We start from the raw sequence: 6806 nt of genomic DNA, 5'->3' as shown, positions 1-6806 counted from the left end.
TCAGAACAACCCCGATTCTCTCAACCTGTCATCATAGGAGAGGTGCTCCAGCTCTTTGATCATCTTATTGGCCTCCTCTAGACTTGTTCCAACAGGTCTACATCTTTCTTGTGTTGGTAGCCCCAAAGTTGGATGCAGTGCTCCAGGTGGGGTCTCACCAGAGGAGCAGAATCACCTCCCTCGACCTGCTGCCCATACTGCTTTTGATGTAGACCAGGATGCAGTTGGCTTTCTGGGTTGCAAGTGCACATTGCTGAGACATGTTGAGCTTTTTGTCCACCAACACACCAAGTCCTTCTCCCCAGGGCTGTACTTCATCCATTCTCCACCCAACTTGGGATTGCCCTGACCCAGGTGCAAGACCATGCACTTGGCCTTGTTTGAACTTCATGAGGTTTGCACAGGTCCACCACTCAAGCCTGTTAAGGTCCCTCTGGATGCCATCCCTTCCCTCCTGCATCAACTGCACCACACAGCCTGGTGTCTTTGGCAAATTTGCTGAGGGTGCACTTGATCCCACTGTCTATGTAACCATGAGATGTTAAACAATGCCAGTCCCAATACTGACCCTTGAGGAACACCACTCATCATTGTTCCCCACTTGGACATTGAGCTGTTGACCGCAACTCTTTGAGTGGGACCATCCAGCCAGTTCCTCATCCACTGAGTGGTCCATCCATCAAATCCCTGTGTCTCCAGTTTAGAGACAAGGATGTAATGCAAGACAGTCTTAATTGCTTTGCACAAGTCCAAGTAGATGATGTTGGTCTTTCTTCCCTCATTCACGACAGCTGTAACCCCATTGTAGAAGGCCACTGAATTTGTCAGGCACAATTTTCCTTTTGTGAAGCCATGTTAGCTGTCACCAATCACCTCCTTATTTCCCATGTGCCTTAGCATAGTTTCCAGGAGGAACTGCTCCATGATCTTGACAGGTAGGCACTGAGGTGAGACTGACTGACCTGTAGTTGCCTAGGCCTTCCTTATTTACCTTTTCCAGTCAGTGGGAACATCACCAGACTGCCATGACTTCTCAAATATATTGGATAGTGGCTTAGCCACTTCCTTGGCCAGTTCCCTCAGGACCCCTGGATGTATCTCTTCAGGTCCCATGGACTTGTGCACCTTCTGGTTCCTTAAATGGTCTCAGACATGGTCTTCTCCTACAATGGGCATTTCTTTATTCTCCCAATCCCTGCTTTCACCTTCTGCAACTCAGGTAGTGTGGCTGGAACACTTGCTTGGTGAAGACTGAGACAAAAGTCATTGAGTACCTCAGCCTCCTCCATGTCCTGGGTAACCAGGTCTCCCATACCCTTCTCTAGCCTTTATTTTATCACTGATGTACCTAAAGCATATTTTTTGTCACCCTTGATGTTCTTGGCCAGATTTACTTCTGACACTGCTTTAGCTTTCCTAACCACATCCCTGGCTGTTTGGACAATCTCTCTGTATTCCTCCTAGGCTACCTATGCCTGTTTCCACCCTCTGTAGGCTACCTGTTTGTGTTTGAGCTTGTCCAGGAGCTCCTTGTTCATCCATGCAGGCCTCCTGGTGTTCTTCCCTAATTTCCTCTTCGTAGGGATGCATTGCCCCTGAGCCTGGAGGAAACAATCCTTGAATATCATCCAGCTCTCTTGGGCCCCTCTTCCCTCCAGGGTTTTACCTCATGATAGTCTACCAAGTAGATTCCTGAAGAGGTCAAAGTCTGCTCTCCTGAAGTCCAGGGTAGTAAGCTTATTGTGCATCATCCTTGGTGCCCTTAGGATTTGAACTCCTCCATTTTATTGTCACTGTAGCTCAGGCTGCCCTTGAGCTTCACATTCCCCACCAGCCCATCCTTGTTGGTGAGAACAAGGTCCAGCATAGCACCTCTCCTCAATGGCTTCTCTTTCACTTGGAGAAGGAAGTTGTCATCAACACATTCCAGGAACCTTCTAGATTACCTGTGCCCTGATGTGTTGTCCCCCCAACAGATGTCAGGGTAGTTGAAGTCCCCCGTGAGGACCAGGGCTTGTGAATTGACCACTCCTATTTGTCTTTAGAGGACCTCATCCGCTCTGTCTTCCTGGTCAGATGGCCTGTAGCAGACCCCCCACTATAATGTCACCTGTCCCTGTCCTCCCTTTAATCCTGACCCATAAGCTCTCAGTTGGCTCTTCATCCATCCCCAGGCAGAGCTCCATGCACTCTAGCTGGTCATTAACATAGAAGGCAACACTGCCTCATCTCCCCTGTCTGTCCTTCCTAAAGAGCCTGTATCCCTCCATTCCAACACTCCAGTCATAGCAGTCATCCCACCATGTTTTTGTGATGCCAATAAGATCATAGCCGTGCAGGTGTGCGCACGTCTCTAGTTCCTCCTGTTTATTCCCCATGCTGTATGTGTTTGTATAGAGGCATTTAAGTTGGGCCCCCAATCAAGCTGCCTTTCTGTTTGGAGTGGCTGGAATTCCTTGGTACTGTCCTTCAGGTGCTCTCCTGCTGACCTGAGATCCCTCTCCAGGTTCTGGGCATCTCTTGTTGGCTCTCGCATTTAACTGCTATGAGTGGGATTGTTGTCCCAAGCGTGGGCTCATTCCCCGGTCTGCAGTGCCAATTCCCACACCAAGGAAAGGGATTTCTATTTCTTTATTCTAGTTTGTGCAAAGTAGGGAACCAGGTGGTAACCCCCAAAGGCTGGCTCCCGAATCATCAAAACTTCACAGTACTTATGCATTTTAACAAAGGCATCAACATTCATTGGTTACAGATTACATAGCTTTTGCATTAATTAGTACTCAAACCCTTATTTACAGTTATATCTCTCGCTTATCATGCTAATTAATCCACATGCGTGGTTCTTCCCTCCATTTGAGTCAGGGGTCCATTTTGAGTAGGTGGTCAATGGGTTGGTGGTCTCAATCTCCCCTGCAGGAATTACCTTTCCCTCAGTTACTGCTCAGTTCTGCTGACTTCACTCCTGGTGGCTCTTATCCAGACAGCCCATTCATCTTGGGATTCTGTTCCCTTTTCCTTAAAACAAAGGATTAGTCAAGCCTACAATGCAATTGCTTAACCATAACTGTCTAGTTATGGCTACTGATTAATAACAAAAAAAAATTGCAAAGTTTGGTTCAAATCTTGAGGGGCTCAACATCAGGATTGCATGTCATCCCATACCTTATCACCAGCAATCCTGATATCCCCCCTCCCCTGTCATATGCAGTTTAAAGCCCTATCAATAAACCCCTCTAGCTCCTGATCAAAGATAGAGGTGAATCCCATCTGATGTCAGCAAGCCTGGTGCCATATAAGGCATTCTATTGTCAAAGAAATCCAAATTTTGTCAATGACACCAGCCACAGAGCCATGTATTAATAGATTGGGTCTGTCTGTTTCTTTCATTGTCACTGCCTGCACCCAGAAGAATAGAGGAAAAAAATTACCTGCGCACCTGATTCCCTCACCAACCATCCCAGGGCTTTCAAGTCTCTTTTGAACACCCTTGGATTACTCATTGTGACTTTAAAATTGTTCTGATCATGACCTTTGTTTATGCACTAGAAATGGAATGTGTTCGAATTTTCAACTCCTGAAGATAAAAAAGTAGGACTTTTAAATAGTGCTGGTCACCAATAATTTTGATGCCTTGGCAGTTTACCAGCCTTCAATTGCTGACTTCTATTGTTCTGAATTGAAATAGCTGTAGCATGTTTATCAGGGATCGATCACCTGATGCCTGCCATATTTCTACAGCAAAGGAGAAACTTCCATTAAAATCTCTGCAAAATGCAGTAGTAACATCTTGGGGGTTTGTTTTATTGTTTTCAGGGTGCTGGGTGCACTGCACTGGTGGTAGCTGTGGTTGCAAGGAAGTTAGAACTTACCAAAGCTGAAAAACATGTACATAATTTCATGATGGACACCCAGCTAACTAAAAGAGTAAGTCACACTTTATATTCACAACTGAAAAGGAAATGTACATTAAATTTATTTCTGAATTTGTTTTAAAATGATTTCATGCTCCATTCTTTTGTCTCACTTTTTCATGGGTGTGATTTTGCAAGGTGCTGTGTGGAGGAATTGAATGCCCTGAGGGCAACAACAGGTTCTCAGAAGATTTTTTGGATTTGAATATTCTTCTATAGAGGGTCCTTGCAGCTGAAAGATAACTGATATAACCAACAGTTAAAAGCTGTGAAACTAAAGACTAATATATTGAACTGACAAGCTTCTATGCAGTATATGAGAAGAATATATAGAATTTTAAGGTTTATTCTATTCAGTTATCCTTCATATAAATATAAATATCAGTTTAATAGTGTATCCAAGTGGTGTTTTGGTAGTTCCAGATGCATGAAACTCAAAGGAAATGAAAAGCAAGCAAAACAAGCAACCAAATCTGAGATGTACCCCAGATCACAAATCCATTACACAGATACTAGAGATGTTTCCTCACAACCTGAAGATAACCAGATCTTCTGGAAATGCAAGGACTAGAGGTCTTGAGGAAGTCTCTAAAATCTTATCCTGCTTCCACTAAAGTCAGGACCAAAGTTCTCCAATGCTTTTATGGTTTCAAGTTTGGGAGCTCCTGATGGGAAGAGCTACTGCATAGAATTCCTAAAATGTCTTTATACATCAAGTTAGTTCTGGCACTGCATTGACTGGCATGATACAAAGGCAGAGGGAGAGAAAACACAGATTAATAACAAGAACTGTTTGACATTGCAAGTAACCTATGAATTATGTCATTAATTATTATGACATTGAAATTCTTTGTCTATTGATTTCAAATATTCTTGGGGATTCTGAAGGGCCTAGGAAGGAACTGTGGGTATTCTTGTGTTTAACATCTTATAGAAAGCCTAATTTAAAAAAAAATTCAAAGCACTCATGAAATAGAACACTGCCTACATTTATTGACAAGTTGTTTTTTTCATATCCTCTAAGAATGGTAAGAAAGAAACCAGAATAAAGAAAAATATAAAAATTAAACAAGCAAAAAACCCTGTTCTAACAGTTTTGAAAAGTTATGAGACTTAAATTGCTAAGAGAAACAAAGGTAATAATGATACAACAGGAAAGAGAAATTTTATGGACCTATAAAATGCATCTAGTTAATTGCCATGCGGCTAAGAAGTTAATAATCCTTCACTGTAATTTAAATTGTCATAAAAAACAAATGGTGATAACTCTTTTCAAAAGGGAGAAGTAATTTCCAGATGCAAAGAAAGTTTGTCCAAATATCACTTTTATAAACAACATGGAAATTTCTCAGTAATTCCTTTGGACTGATAATTGCTTTCTGGCCTCACTGCTGCAGCTTCTTTATGTACCCATTTCCCACAGTCAAACAGTCTTAAGTGTTTTAGAAAGACTTTATATTAGAAAAGATAGAAAAGAACATAATGTTATTTTTGTCAGCCTGGTGTTTTGGTTTTTTTTATGAAACAGGTGAAAAATGCAGCTGCCAATGTACTCAGGGAAACATGGTTAATTTATAAAAGTACAAAGTTGGTTAAAAAGGTAGACCATGCGAAAATAAGGAAACATCAACGAAAATTCTTGCAAGCTATTCATCAGTAAGTACAATTTTGCCTTATTTTCTTGTCCAAGCACTCTCTTTCTCTCCTCCCCTCTCGTTCTCTTTTCCTCATTCTCTCTTGTTCTCATTCTGCCTCTTGTTTTCTCTCATCCCCCTTCTGTATCTCTTCTTAGTCCTCTCTCAACCCCCCCCCACTCCCTTCCATACTCTTTCACTACCTTTCATAGTGTCTCTTTCTTGCTACATGGCTGTCTCTCCATCTCCCCCCCTTCCCTCTCTAAGTTTCTTTCTGTAGCAATAGATTTCTTCCTCTCTCTCTCATATTCTCTAATATTCCGTATTGTTCTGCTTTTTCACTCCTTTTTCTTTCTCCCTCTTCTTACCCCCTCCCTCTTTATCTCTCAGGTGTGGCCTTGCTGTTCTCTTTCCCCTTTCCTGGCTTTCTCTTTCCTTTTCTCTTGCTTGCTTTCCTGGTTTTCATTCTCTCTGTTTCACTCTCTCGCTTCTCCTCCTCTCCCCTCCCCCCATTTCTTTTTGATAAAACCATGAGCACTCCCTCCCCTTTACATTATCTTACTTTCTGTCTCTTGGTCTCTTTCAGTATCTTGTTCTCTCTCCCCCCACCCCCCTCCTTTTTTTTTTCTCTGCACCCTTGCTCTCTTTTTCTCCATTTCTTTCTCCTGCACACACTGTGCACTCTTCCTCTCCTGCACACACTCTCCTTCCCTCACACATGCACTCTCTCCCTTCCTAGAATAGTGCTCTTTAGTTTGCATTTTTCTTTCTTTCAGAGTAAGACAAAGATAAGGTTTTACTGTAGTATCTATTTAGAAAAGAAAATACTCTGGTCATGTGCAGCACAGGGTAATGCCAAATTGTTGAGAGTGTTTGTAGGAGTTTTCTAAGCCACAAACAGCTAAAATTGTACAATGATTCAGTTTCTCTTCCTTGGACTACATGGGAGAAATAAAGACACTTGTCCCCAGCATCCACAAACTCATCATAAGGAACATCCAGGACCCATGCTACTATTTGTCTGTTCTATTTGAGATACCTATCCAGCCTGTGGCAGGTTTTTGTATCACCTGTGAAATGGGTTTTCCATTACATGCTGGGGAGATGTAGATTGATGAAGGTTCCTTTTAAACAGATGTTTTGATAATTTCTAAGTACGGATCTGTGTGTGACCCAGGCTGTAAGGAGAGCTGAGGGTAGCCTCCAGCTGACCCACCTACATTCCTGGTAGAAGATACGAACTATTCTACAAACCTTAATT

The sequence above is a fragment of the Myiozetetes cayanensis genome, unplaced genomic scaffold (assembly GCF_022539395.1).
Source record: "Myiozetetes cayanensis isolate MyiCay16 unplaced genomic scaffold, myiCay2020 scf432, whole genome shotgun sequence".
Lineage (NCBI taxonomy): Eukaryota > Metazoa > Chordata > Aves > Passeriformes > Tyrannidae > Myiozetetes > Myiozetetes cayanensis.
The sequence above is the reverse complement of the archived record's forward strand: the minus strand, read 5'-3'. Positions refer to the sequence as shown.